The 12909-nt window shown below is 40.5% G+C and overlaps 1 protein-coding gene across 1 annotated transcript in view; it reads left to right on the plus strand.

Annotated features, from left to right (window-relative positions):
• The first annotated feature begins 683 nt into the window (after positions 1-683).
• Positions 684-12909, plus strand: part of LOC144691374 (rho GTPase-activating protein 6-like) — a 119051-nt gene continuing 106825 nt past the window's right edge. The window contains exon 1 of the mRNA XM_078559412.1: positions 684-765. The gene's annotated coding sequence lies outside the window, so the exon portion shown is untranslated. The remainder of the gene's footprint in view (positions 766-12909) is intronic.

The raw sequence follows: 12909 nt of genomic DNA on the forward strand, positions 1-12909 counted from the left end.
ACTATTGACCAGCTAACTTCCCTCCCATGTTAGCAGAAATTGTTCATATTTCTCTCTCCTTCAGATGCCAACATCGCCCCTCTGCTCAAAAAAAAAATCCTTGACCCCCTCCACTCTATCTATCTCCAACCTCCCTTTTTTCCCAAAGTCCTTAAACATGTTGATGCCTCCCAAATTTTTGCACATCTTTCTCAGAACGCATTTGAATTCCTGCAATCAGGTTCCCACCCTGGCACAGTACTGAAATGGTTCATAGCAAAGTCGCAAATGACATTCTGTTACCGTATCTTGCAGACAGTACACCCTAGTCACAGTGCCACAATGCGTTGGTGGTGGAGGGAGTGAATGTATGTATGTTTAAGCCAAAATTAGCAGAAGGTTATCCTTGTCATGTTGTCCTGGCCACATTGTAGTAACCTGCATGGATATCGGTGCTAGTGAGCATGTCCTTGAAACCACAGCTATGAAAATAATTATGAAATATGGAAGCCAAAAAATCTAGAGTAAGGAAGGAAGAAAAGACTCAAAACACTACAGAGATCTTAATACTGTTTGAACTTGAAATGTTTTGTTATGTATTTTGTATCACGTAAGACTTAAATATTTTCTGGAATTTGCCCTTAAATTTCCTGTATACTTGCAGCAATCATTGTTACAATAAACAAATCTTTCATTCTGTTACTTTATTTACAGATGGACAAAAACGGAAGAAATCATTAAGACGGAAATTGGACTCATTGGGCAAGGAAAAGAACAAGGACAAAGGTGAGTAATTGGTGTTTTAGAAATGACTCAGAAATTAAAAAGTCTCCTGGAAACCGATGGGTTCAGTGCTTGAAAACCGAAGCCTTTGTAAACATCCCCACTTCTGAATAAAAAGCAAAGCTTACCTAAAGCACGATATGGAAGTAATGATCTTGTACTCTGCCGTTTATTTCCACCATACAGATTCAACAATGGCTTTGGTTTAGCTAAGATTTAACCATGGCATAGACAGCTGAATGCACAGTTTCCAATAGTGGAGAAAAGAAAATTGGCGATGCTCGCGAATGCAGTGATCTTGGAGGGTTGTAGGGCTGGAGGAGGTTACAGAGATGGGGGAGCTGGCAAGGCCATGCAGGGACTTGAAAACAAAGATGTGAATTTTTAAATTCACATGATCCATGGCTCAATAACGCGCTGAGGCAGCGAAAATGTGCATTTGAACTCTGGATGAAGTGAACCTGGAGAACGCCAGGATACCAGTTTCAAGGAGGAGGCTAGAATTAATCCACAGTCACACCATGGTCTGATGGTCCTCCTGGAGTTCCTCAGTCAATTTATAGTACAATTTCCTATTTTATCCATGTAGGATTTTTTAAATAAGGAATTGGATTTTCTCTGTTTTCACCTTAATTTGAAATAGCCCCATACAATAAAACATTTTGCGGGGCAGGGAGAAAGCACATGCAGAATCCTCGTAAATATGGCACTTTTGAAACTGTCAAAGGGCAGCTTTTGTTCCCACATGTGATAATATCAAACTATTTGCACTGATTGCAAAAGAGTTGGTACTGTAACATCGGCTTTGCAAGCAATTTTTTAAACCAGGAAACCTTGATAATATAAGCCCTTTAAATAAGCCATGTTAATGAGCCCTAATTTGAACAATTACTCATTAATAACCAGTCACAAGAAATGTGAATTTGTAAGTAATGCAACAGCTCTGTTATATACATCAGATTTGAAATGAATTGGACAAATGTTTTGTGTATGTCCTGCCCTAAGAGAAAAAATGGTTTTATGAAATTTCGAGGGTAATAATCAATGATCTATTCAATAAAAATCAGGAAAACCTTGTATAGCTATCAAGGCATAATGCTCTGTCAGGCTCTGGTGCTGTAAAGGAAGAATGAATATTGTCAGCAGAAGCTCCCAGCCCTAGAAAACCCCAACAATCATAGTCACAATGGCCCTCTCATACAGAGAATGTTCTAGGATACAAGAGAAGCTGGATGTTGAGTAGGGAAGAGAAAGGGACAGCAGAAAGATTTGGGGGTGAAAAATAGTCAACGGTTTTTTGAGAGACTTATCTCCTCCACTTTTATTTAATGTGTAAAGATTTAGGGAAATTGTTCGCAAAGGCAGGAATGTGGTGGATAAAAAAATCAGCCACCAATCGTGAAGCTGATGCAGTAACTCTGTCAGTGAAATGGAAGGTTGATGTAGGGATGGATTGCTGAAAGAGGCCACTTATGGTAGGGTGTGATGAACGCAGGGTTGGATTTGAAACTGAACGCAGGGACCTTGATATCAAATATCTTGTAAGGGTATACTTGATACTTGATAAGTAAGGATTGAGTGATAGGAGAAGGATGACTTAATGCAGGTTGCAGTATTCTGAATGAAGTGATCATGCTCGAGTGACCAAAGTGTTTTGCATGCCTTAAGAATACAGAAAATGTGACTCTTGGGTGCAGTCTTTGACAACTGTTAAATGAGACAAATTATTGGAGTGATCCTGTGCTTCAACTGTTTAAGTGTTGACATGTTTGTGGCTATGACTCCCTGATAGGACAAGGGGGTGAAACAGTCTGCCAACCAATTAGTGTGTCAAGCTTCACTAGGGACTGCCCTGATGATGAGTGCCAACATTGAAAGTTCTGTAACACATCAGCAAATACATGATATCAGAGCATACTCATTAAGCGCTCTGCAGGTCTGAATTAAGCAGACCTGGTTTGTTGACTAGTGTTTCTACTTGAGAACTTGGGGTTTATACTTTCCTAATCTATTAAGATCGAGCAATTTAATGACTTGAAGTATATTTAATAAAATTGCTGATAAGTGCCAACTCATTGAGTTAATGGTTAAAGGGGAAATATTCTGATATTAACTGTGGGATGCATGGTAATTAGTCTCTAGGAATACAAGGTAATTCACTGCTAGATCATTAGAAGACCCTTCACATGTCTGTAAGAATACAATAACTTCGTTGCTTTTAATCCTGTTAACTAGTCTGCTGGCATCACAACAATAGGCTTGAGTGCTTTGTGGACAGCCATGGAATAGAATGAAATAACAGTTTTGCACTTTATTATGGTATGAAGAATTGTGTTGGTTCCTAAGGAAACGGTTCAGATCGTGATAGGTCTCGCTCTTTTGCTCTTGGCTCAGATCAGATTTTTAAAATTGATCTTGGGATATTGGCAACGTTGACTAGGAACATAGGAGCAGGAGTAGGCGATTCAGCCCATCGAGCCTGCTCCGCCATTCAGTATGATCATGGCTGATCATCCATTTCAATGCCTTTTCCCCACATTATCGACATACCACTTTACATCATTGGCATTTTGAGATCTGTCAATATCTACTTTAAACATTCTCAATGACTGAACTTTCACAGCCCTCTATGGTAGAGAATTCCAAAGATTCTCAACCCTCGGAGTAAAAAGAAAGTTCTCCTCATCTCGGTCCTAAGTGGCCTCTCCCTTATGTTGAAATTGTGCCCCCTGGTTCTAAACTCCCCAACATCTTACCTGCATCTGTCCTGTCTATCCCTTTAAGTATTTTGTAGATCTCAATGAAATCACCTCCCGTTCTTTGAAACTAGAGAATACAGGCCCGGTTTCCCCAATCACTCTTCGTAGGACAGTCCTGCCATCTCGGGAACAAGCCTGGTGAACTTTTAGAGTCGAACTCCCTCAATGGCAATAATTTCCTTGCTAAGGTAAGGGGACCAAAACTGCGCACAGTACTCCAAGTTTCTATACAACTGAAGCAAGGTTTTGCTACTCCTGTACTCAAACCTTCTTGCAACAAAGGCCAACATACCATTAGCATTCCTAATTGCCTGCTGCACCTGCATGTTAGCCTTCAGTGAATTATTGACTAGGACACCCAGGTCCCTTTGTCCACCTACACTTTCTAATCGCTTACCATTTAATAAATACTCTGCGCATCACTTCCTCTTACCAAAGTGGCTAACCTCGCATTTTTCCACAATATATTTCATCTGTCATGTTTTTGCCCACTCAGTAAGTCTGTCCAAATCCTTTTGAAGCCACTTTGCATCTTCCTCACAACGCACATTCCCAGGTAGTTTTGTGTCATCTGTGAACTTGGAAATATTACATTTGGCCCCCACATTCAAATCATTGATAAATATTGTGAACAGTTGGGACCTGAGTACTGACCCCTGTGGTACCCCACTTGTCACAGCCTCCCAATGCAAGAATAACCCATTTATTCCTACTCTCTTTTTTTCTGCATGTTAACCAATCCTTAATCCATGGCGGTATATCACCTATCCTATGTGCTTTAATTTTTCTAACCAACCTCCTGTGGGGGACTTTATCAAAAGTCTTCTGAAAACCCAAGTATACTATGTCCACCCACTCCCTTTTATCAATTCTGTTAGTAGCTTCCTCAAGAATCTCTCAACAGGTTCGTCAAACATGATTTCCCATTCATAAATCCATGTTGACAATGCCCTATCAGATCATTATTGCCAGAATGTCCATTTATCACATCCTTTATAATAGATTCTAGCATTTTCCCTACTATTAATATAAGGCTAACAGGTCTGTAGTTCCCTGTTTAGCGTCTCCCTCCCTTAAATAGGGGAGTGACATTTGCTACCTTCCAGTCTGCAGGAACATTTCCAGATTCTCTAGAATTTTGGAAGGTAATCACTAATGCATCCACTATCTCCATAGCTGCCTCTTTGAACATTCTGGGATGTAGATCATCAGGTCCTGGGGACTTATTAACCTTCAGTCCCATTAATTTCTCCAATACAACCTTCTTATTAATACAAATTTCCTTCAATCCCTCATCCTACCTAGCCCCTTGGATCTCTAATTCAGGGAGATTTCCTGTATCTTCCTCAGTGAAAACAGACACAAAGTAATCATTTAGCTTCTCTGCCATTTCTCTATTCTCCATTATGAATTCTCCTGACTCTGCCTGTAATGGAGCCACATTGTCTTAACCAAATGTTTCCTTTTTATGTGCTGTAGAAACTTTTACAGTCCGTTTTTGTTTTTTGCTAGTTTACATTCAAATTATATTCTCCCTTTCTTTATCAGTTCCTTGGTCCTCCTTTGCTGTATTCCAAAATCCTTCCAATCCTCAGATTTACTACTATTTCTGGCAACTTTATAGGCCTTTGCTTTTAATCTTATACAATCCTTAACTGAGGACATTACACAAAGGAAAAGAAGGCTTGCCCAGCGTGGGGAAAGCAGTGTTCTAAATGCAAAAAGCTGAATCATTTTGCACACAAGTGTTTGGCTAGATGGAAGCAAAACAAGCCTATATAGGTTGCCACTGGAGAGATATCAACCAAAGAGTCTTGATGAACCCCTATACACCATAAAACAGATTGGCTCCGTCAAGCCTATAGGTGATAAATGGTTTGTGGCTGTTAGAATGATGGCTGCAGAAGGAGAACATTAAGTGAACTTGAAGTGTCAAACACTGGTGCGTCATGCAACATCATGACTTTCTCAGACCAATGTGAAGTGACTCAACATGGAGATCCAAAAATGAAACCCTTGAAAGTAAGGCTGAGGATATATGATGGCATGATCCTCATGCCGATGGCAAAGTAATCGGAGAACCCAATGCAGAGGCAAGACTGAAGATATAGAGTTTCAGATTATAAACGGTAAGCAAAAGCCACTCATTTTAGCTGGAGCAAGTGTAAGGCTTGGACTGGTAACCCTAAACATGCCAAAAGAGATTTACAACTTGTCACAGCACACTAAACCATTGACCGCTGAACAGATCCTAGAGGTGTACAGAGATGTGTTTACAGAGTTTAGATTTCTTCCTGGTGAATATCATCTCTAAGTGGATGGATGAGAGTGTAAGACCAATTCAGCATCTGCCAAGATGAGTCCCAGCTGCCCTCAAGTCCAGCCTAAAAAAACAAGATAGAAGAGCTGGAAAAGAAGGGAGTAATCAAGAAAGTAACAACTCCTACAGACTGGATTAGCAGCATGGTGGCAGTGAAACAACCTGGAAAGCTGCGAGTATGCATAGACCCAAAGGACCTAAATAAAGGTAAAGTTGAAGAGATCGCGCCACTCCTTGCCAACCATTGAAGGAGCTTTGCCACAACTTGTCAAGGCAAAGATCTTTACTATCCTAGATGTGAAGGATGGTTACTACAGATGGTTGTGCATGCCATTTGTAATTTCTACGGCTCCAGAAGAGTATCAACGCAGACAACATGAGATAAGTCAGTCAGTGATCTTCCTGGAGTGGAAGCCGTAGTGGATGATTTACTGGTCTGTGGATGTGGGGAGACAATGGAAGAAGACATTGCTGATCACGATCAGAATCTATTGTGACTCCTAGAGAGAGCTCGCCAGATGAACCTGAAGCTGAACAAGAAAAAATTGCAACTGAAGATGCCTGATGTCAAGTACATAAGTCATGTACTGACAGCAAAAGGTCTTCGCCGGGGTCCTAACAAGGTGAGAGCTGTAGCAGCGATGCAGCATCCAACAGATGTGAAAGCAGTGCAATGATTTGTTGGATTTGTGAACTATTTATTTAGCAAAATTTTTGCCTAATTTGTTGACAGAGTGTGAACCATTACGCCAGCTCACTGCCAAGGATATGCAGTGGTGCTGGGCTAAGAAGCAGCGTTCAATAAAATCAAACAACTAGTGACAACAACACCAGTGCTGAAGTATTATGAAGTCACCTTGCAGTACGATGCCAGCATGACAGGTCTTGGAGCAACCCTATTGCAGCAAGAACAACCAGTTGCATTTGTATCCAGGACATTAATGCAAACTGAACAATACTACGCTCAGATCGAGAAAGAGGGCCTGGCTATTGTCTTTGCTTGTGAGCATTTTCATCAATATCTGCTTGGGAGAGACAAAGTAACAGTGGAGTACAACCACAAGCCACTCCAAAGGATTTTCCTCAAACCGTTACCTCTGCAAGTGAAGTAGCATTCCTTGCAGCCACTGTGGAGCAGATAGTATCATCTGGACATGACACAAGCAAGGGAAACAGATGTACATCGCTGACATACTGTCAAGAGTAGCACTCCTTCTGAAGAAAGTTGAGGATGCTGAAACAGAATATTCTTCCAGATTCAACTTAAAGTAGCAGCTTGATGTGTGCTGGAAACCATCAACCCAGCAGAGATGTTGAATCTCTCTTGCCCAAATTAAGCAAACTACCCAACAAGATGCAACTCTTCAAGTGTGCTACAAGAAGTAGTGATGGAAGGATGGCCTGAGAGCATCAAAGACACACCTGTGGTTACGAGCATATTGGGCATACCGAGATGAATTGACAGCCCAAGATGGCATCTTGTGCAAAGGAAATAGTCATCATCCCTAAGGAGACGAGAGGAGAGATGCTGAAGCACATTGATGCAAGCCACCAAGGAATTTAGTTGTGCTTGAGGAAGGCAAGAGAAGTGCTCTACTGGCCTAACGTGAGCAACGAAATTGAGGACCACATCAGCTAGTATGGAGTACCAAGCTAAGAAAGCTAGAGAGCTGCTGTTGAAGCATGACATCCCAGACAAACCATGAGTGAAGCTGGGAGTAGATCTCTTTATTCTAGCAGGAACTGATTATCCTATCACCATAGACTACTATTCTGACTACTGGGAGTTAGACCAGCTGACTTCAATGATTACTAGTTAGGTTGTAGAATGCCTGAAAGCACACTTTGGTTGTTATGGCATTTCAGACTTTGTGATGAGTGACAATGGGCCTCAGTTCACAAACGAAGAATTCAGCCGCTTCACAAAGGATTGGGAAATTCAACACTATACATCTCCACGCTATCCCTAGTGAAATGGAAAGGTTGAGGCAGCAGTGAAAATCGGCAAAGTAATCTGCAAGAAATCGAGCAAATCTAACACAGATGTATTCAAGGCAATCATCAAGTGGAGAAACACACCATGGAAAGTGGTCTAACGTAAGGACTAATGTCATGCTGCACCCAAACTATTCCTCCAATAGAAAAAAGCTACTGGAGCCAGAAGTAGTAACAGGCATGAGTGAAAAGATCAAGGTGAAATGGCAGAAAATCATATCTCATTTTGACAAAACTGCCAAACCATTGCCAAAGTTGAGCGTTGGAGAACTAGTCTGGGTACAAACTTTCAATGCTCTCAACAGCCCATATGGAAACTTGGGACATGCATAGAGCAGATGTCACCTCAATTGTACGTGGTGGACATGAATTACCAAATATATCGGTGCAGCGAACAACTAGAAAAACTGTTCCTTCGCTGCAGTCAGTTGATCAGGAAGATGGGATCGCACCAGTTTCACAGAGTACAGAATGACCATCACTCCCAGAGGTCCACCGGTCCCCAACAATGGAAATTGAACATCAATAACAGTTACCACGGCCAGAACAAGTGCCACGGGAGTGACACTCCCCGGAGAGGGAACATCACCCAGGCAAACAGTCAATGACAACACGCATGCATACCATTAGGAGACCTGCAAGATTTAAAGACTATGTATGCAATGAATGTATAGAGACTGATGAGAATAATGAAAAGTTTGTTAACGCATGAGAACAGTGGGTGTATAGCAGGTAACTTGAGTAACTCGGTTATACATAATAGCGCATGCAAATTTGCATTTTGTTTGTTATGAAAGGGGGGATATTTGGGATTGGAATGCAATCATGTATTAAAGATCCAGCCTGACTTGCTATAGTCATGTGACCTCTGCCATGAGGCACAGGCTGGGGGCTGCCATGTTACATTCAATTCTAATAAAGACATTGTACTAAAAGCACTGTACTCTTTGAGCTGGTAACAGTGGTAGCTGGGGAGATCAATGTGCAGTTTGCTAAAGGCTTGTGTAATCATTGCTGTTCAAAAAGCAGAAATTGCCGGAAGGATATCAGGGCTTAGCGATTAAATAATGAGACAGGTTGCATTAACATGGTTTATATTCTCTTAAGTTTAAGAATTGTGATCTAACCACAGTGTTTAAAACACTAAAAGCAATTTGTTAGGATAGACACCGAGAAACTATTTCCCCTGCTGGGGGAATCCAGGGTAAGGGGGCATAATCTTTAAAGTAGAGCTAGCTCATTCAAGAGTGAAATTAGAAAGCACTTTTTCCCACACACTGTTGTGGAAATGTGGAACTTTATCCTTCAGAAAGTTTTGGATGCTGGGCCAATTCTGAAGGTTAATATCGATAGATTTTCTTTTTTTGCTGGGTATTGGTATCAAAGGATATAAACCACAGGTCAGTATATAGGGTTGAGGTATAGAACTACTAAGAACTGATTGAATGGCAGACCAGACTGAAAGGGCTCCCTTCTGTTTACATGCAACCTTGAAACCACCTTCATCCCAAGTCACTGATCATTTTTAAAGATGCACAACTTAAAAATTATGCAAGTTGAACAGATTTTATATAGGCTGATTTCAATTCTTTGTAGTGATGGGCAGGCCTGACTTTACTTCAGTATCAGTAAAATACTGAAATATAGATGTACCCCAAATGTGTGATGTGAGTAGCATTGATGGAGAAGCAATATCTCTATTTATATTGCTGAATTTTGTACATCCTATGTGCAGCCTTCATTGAACCTTGATGTCTGTTGCATTAAGTTCAAGTGATGAAGCTTTGCCTTGTAGTTTTCTTTACTATAACAATGCAAAGCTTTCAACCAACCTTTTTATGTACTGAGGTACTTTCTGTAATAACAGTGATGTTGCAAAACAACAGTCAGGCGTGTGAACCTCAGTAAGCCAGTAATATCAGTAATACCATCTGTAGTAACTCACCACTTGACTCCCCAAAGCCTATCCACCATCTAAAAGGTGCAAGAGTAAGGATTCTGATGGCATACTCTCCATTTGCCTGGATAATATCACTCCAACAACACTCAAGAAGCTCAACACCATCCAGGACAAAGCAATTTACTTGATTGGCATCCTGTTCACCACCTTAAACATTCATTGCCTCCATTACTGACACTGCAGTGTATACAAGATGCGCTACAGCAACTCACTAAGCCTACTTTGACAGTACCTTCCAAACCAGTGACCACTACCACCTGCAAGGTCAAAGGCAGCAGACATGTGGGAGCACCACAACCTGCAAGTTCCCTCCAAGCCACACACCACCCCGACTTGGAACTTTACAGCTGTTCCTTCACTGTCACTGGTTCAAAATCCTGGAACTCCTTAACATTCACTGTGGGTGTACATACACCAGATAGACTGTAGCAGTTCAACAAGGAGGCTCATCACCACTCTCTCAAGGGCAATTTGAGATGGGCAACAAATGCTGGCCTTGCCAGCGATGCTGATATCCATGAAAGAATGAAAGAAACCATCTGCCAGGGTAAGTGCTAATTAAAATGTAGATACAATTGGTAATTGTAAATAGAACTCTTGAGTGCTGCATTCTTTTTTTTTACACTTTTGCGGGTCATTTTGTTCATAATTGTGGACAAGCTACTGGATTGAAGAATGCTTACAGTTGTAGAACCTTCTATCATTGGTATCAACTGTGTCTTTCATTTGTTGCTACCCCTTGATCTCTTACAACTGCCACGAGGAAATGAGAATCAACGTGAATGATGGCATCGCATAGCAGCTGATGTCATTGTGTTATATGTTGCTAACAACACTCAAGACTTTGCTTAACAACCAGCTATACCCGTCACTGGGGAATGAGGATGCCACTTTAAAACATGGAAAAATGGGCAAGCTGTATAGTCTGCAGCACAAATTTAATTTACGGTGTAGTTGATGATGTCAGAAAAGTTCCATGCGTTAGCTTTGTTAGCAGAAGTATGTTTATGCTATGGAGTGAGGTCTTTATTAGTTGGGAATAGTTGACATTTGAAACTAAGCCCACAGTTACTTTGCAATGGCTATTTATCAGTTCAATGTAACAGTAGAAAGTGAATTTTTGATGAGAGCAATTCTTTACATATTGTTATGACCCAGGAGTTGGTGAAACGGAGTTATTTAAAAATCCCAGAGGGAAACTTTAAACAAGTGTCATAACCTTTTTTTCAAGTGGTATGTTTGAGATGCAACTCTAAATTCAGGAATCAGACTACCAGTTCTCGAGAGGTTTTATATTAAACTAAATGAAACATTTTTTTAATTTACACAAGTTAAATATATACACATGGCTATAAATTACTACTATCATAACTTTTAACAAATTCCCAAACTAATCTCCATAAGGCAACAGCAACCCATAGATTTTTAACCAGACACCAGGCAAAGCATTTTCACCTTGCAAATTCAAAATGAAGTTCCTCTCACTTTGGTTCCGGTGGAGACAGTTGTAGGCTTACAGCTGCTTTGATCTTACATTGCCTCTGCCCTTCACATATGAAAACTATTCTCTGATATACGTAGCATATCTTATTGAATGTAAATTCTCATTGTATCACTGGCGTCTTTGAACTCCACCTCTTCTAACAAATAAACCCCTTTCATAGTACCAATTTTATTAGTAATATAAACATATTGCTTGGTCTCTGCTAGCTAGGTGCCAGATTTCATCCCACTTCTTGAATGCTCTATTCAACAAAATGCAAATGCACTCTATCTCTTTTACATCTCGAAACAAGTACACATCAAAGCACCCAGACTAGCTGGCCTTAATCCAATTAAGATGCACCCACAGACTAAACCTCTATTTTAAAAGAAAAATATTTTCCAATAATATTATATACATGACAAGATGCATTTTTTCTTTAAAGTTTAGATTTTTTGATCCTTTGTGTTGATCAAAGCAATTAACATTAGTACTGAGGAAACCCACAGGAATCAAATGCCTCTCATTAGGAGTGCACTGGGAATTATTCCTCTTGTTTTGAACTAAATATAATTACCGGTGCAACTCAGCAATGAGAATTGTCCAACTTTTTTTAATGAAATAATCACTGGAAACTATTGAAAATGCTTCTTTTGCTTTATCACATAAAACATCATGCTCCTTTTTCCAGATTTTCAGTTTTCTGTGTTGGGTATTCTGAGTCGAAACCAAAGCTTCTCAGTGAGCTTATATATGAATACAGAGGTGTAAGTGTTAAGGCATGGGTTTGAATGAGGAGATTTATGCATGACTGGTGATTTTCCCCCCTCACCCCCAAAGAGAATTTTGATTGTGGTTTATAGGTTTTGTTGCGAGATTATATCTGCTCCATCTGAGAAACTTGCATAAAACAAATCTTACTAAAGGTTAAAAAGCCTGAATATCGCCAAAAATGGGAAAGATAGAAACCACAAACCCTAGATTTGGTTTGTTTTATTCTACTTAACTTGCATAAGTAAATTGTTCCACACCACCTAATAGGTTTATGGCCAGTCTTATATCATGCCTGAAGATGTTTCCAAACTCAGTACTCAGACTGGAACTCTGTTATTCACATTCACTAACCGCCACTCCCACGTTTGGTATAGTGTGGGTCAGATGAAAGTAATGCTCCCTCTGCTCTACTCTTCCTAACAATGTGTACAACAGACGTAATTGAACACCACCACCTCCATGTTACACAGCATCCTGCATTGTAAATATGTCACTATTCCTTCATCATTGTTGGGTTAAAATCTTGGAACTCCCTACTTAACATCACTGTGGGGATTAACTTCACCCGACAGACTGCAGCAGTTCAAGAAGGCAGTTCACTGCCATCTTCTGAAGGGCAGTTAAAGATGGGCAGTACATGCTGGCCTTGCCAGTGACACCCACATCCCATAAAGGAATGAGAAATAATAAAGCAAACTTCATAAGGTGTGCCGCTCAAATCCACAACCTCCGACTTTGACAGGAGTGCAACTGCTAAGCAAACTGTGTGGGTTGTGTAATCCATCTGCATCTTCTAGTACATACTACCAGGTTCTGATTTCTTTATTTCCTGTGACATTTCCCCTTGGGGCAGAAA

The sequence above is a fragment of the Cetorhinus maximus genome, chromosome 16, assembly GCF_964194155.1.
Source record: "Cetorhinus maximus chromosome 16, sCetMax3.hap1.1, whole genome shotgun sequence".
NCBI lineage: Eukaryota > Metazoa > Chordata > Chondrichthyes > Lamniformes > Cetorhinidae > Cetorhinus > Cetorhinus maximus.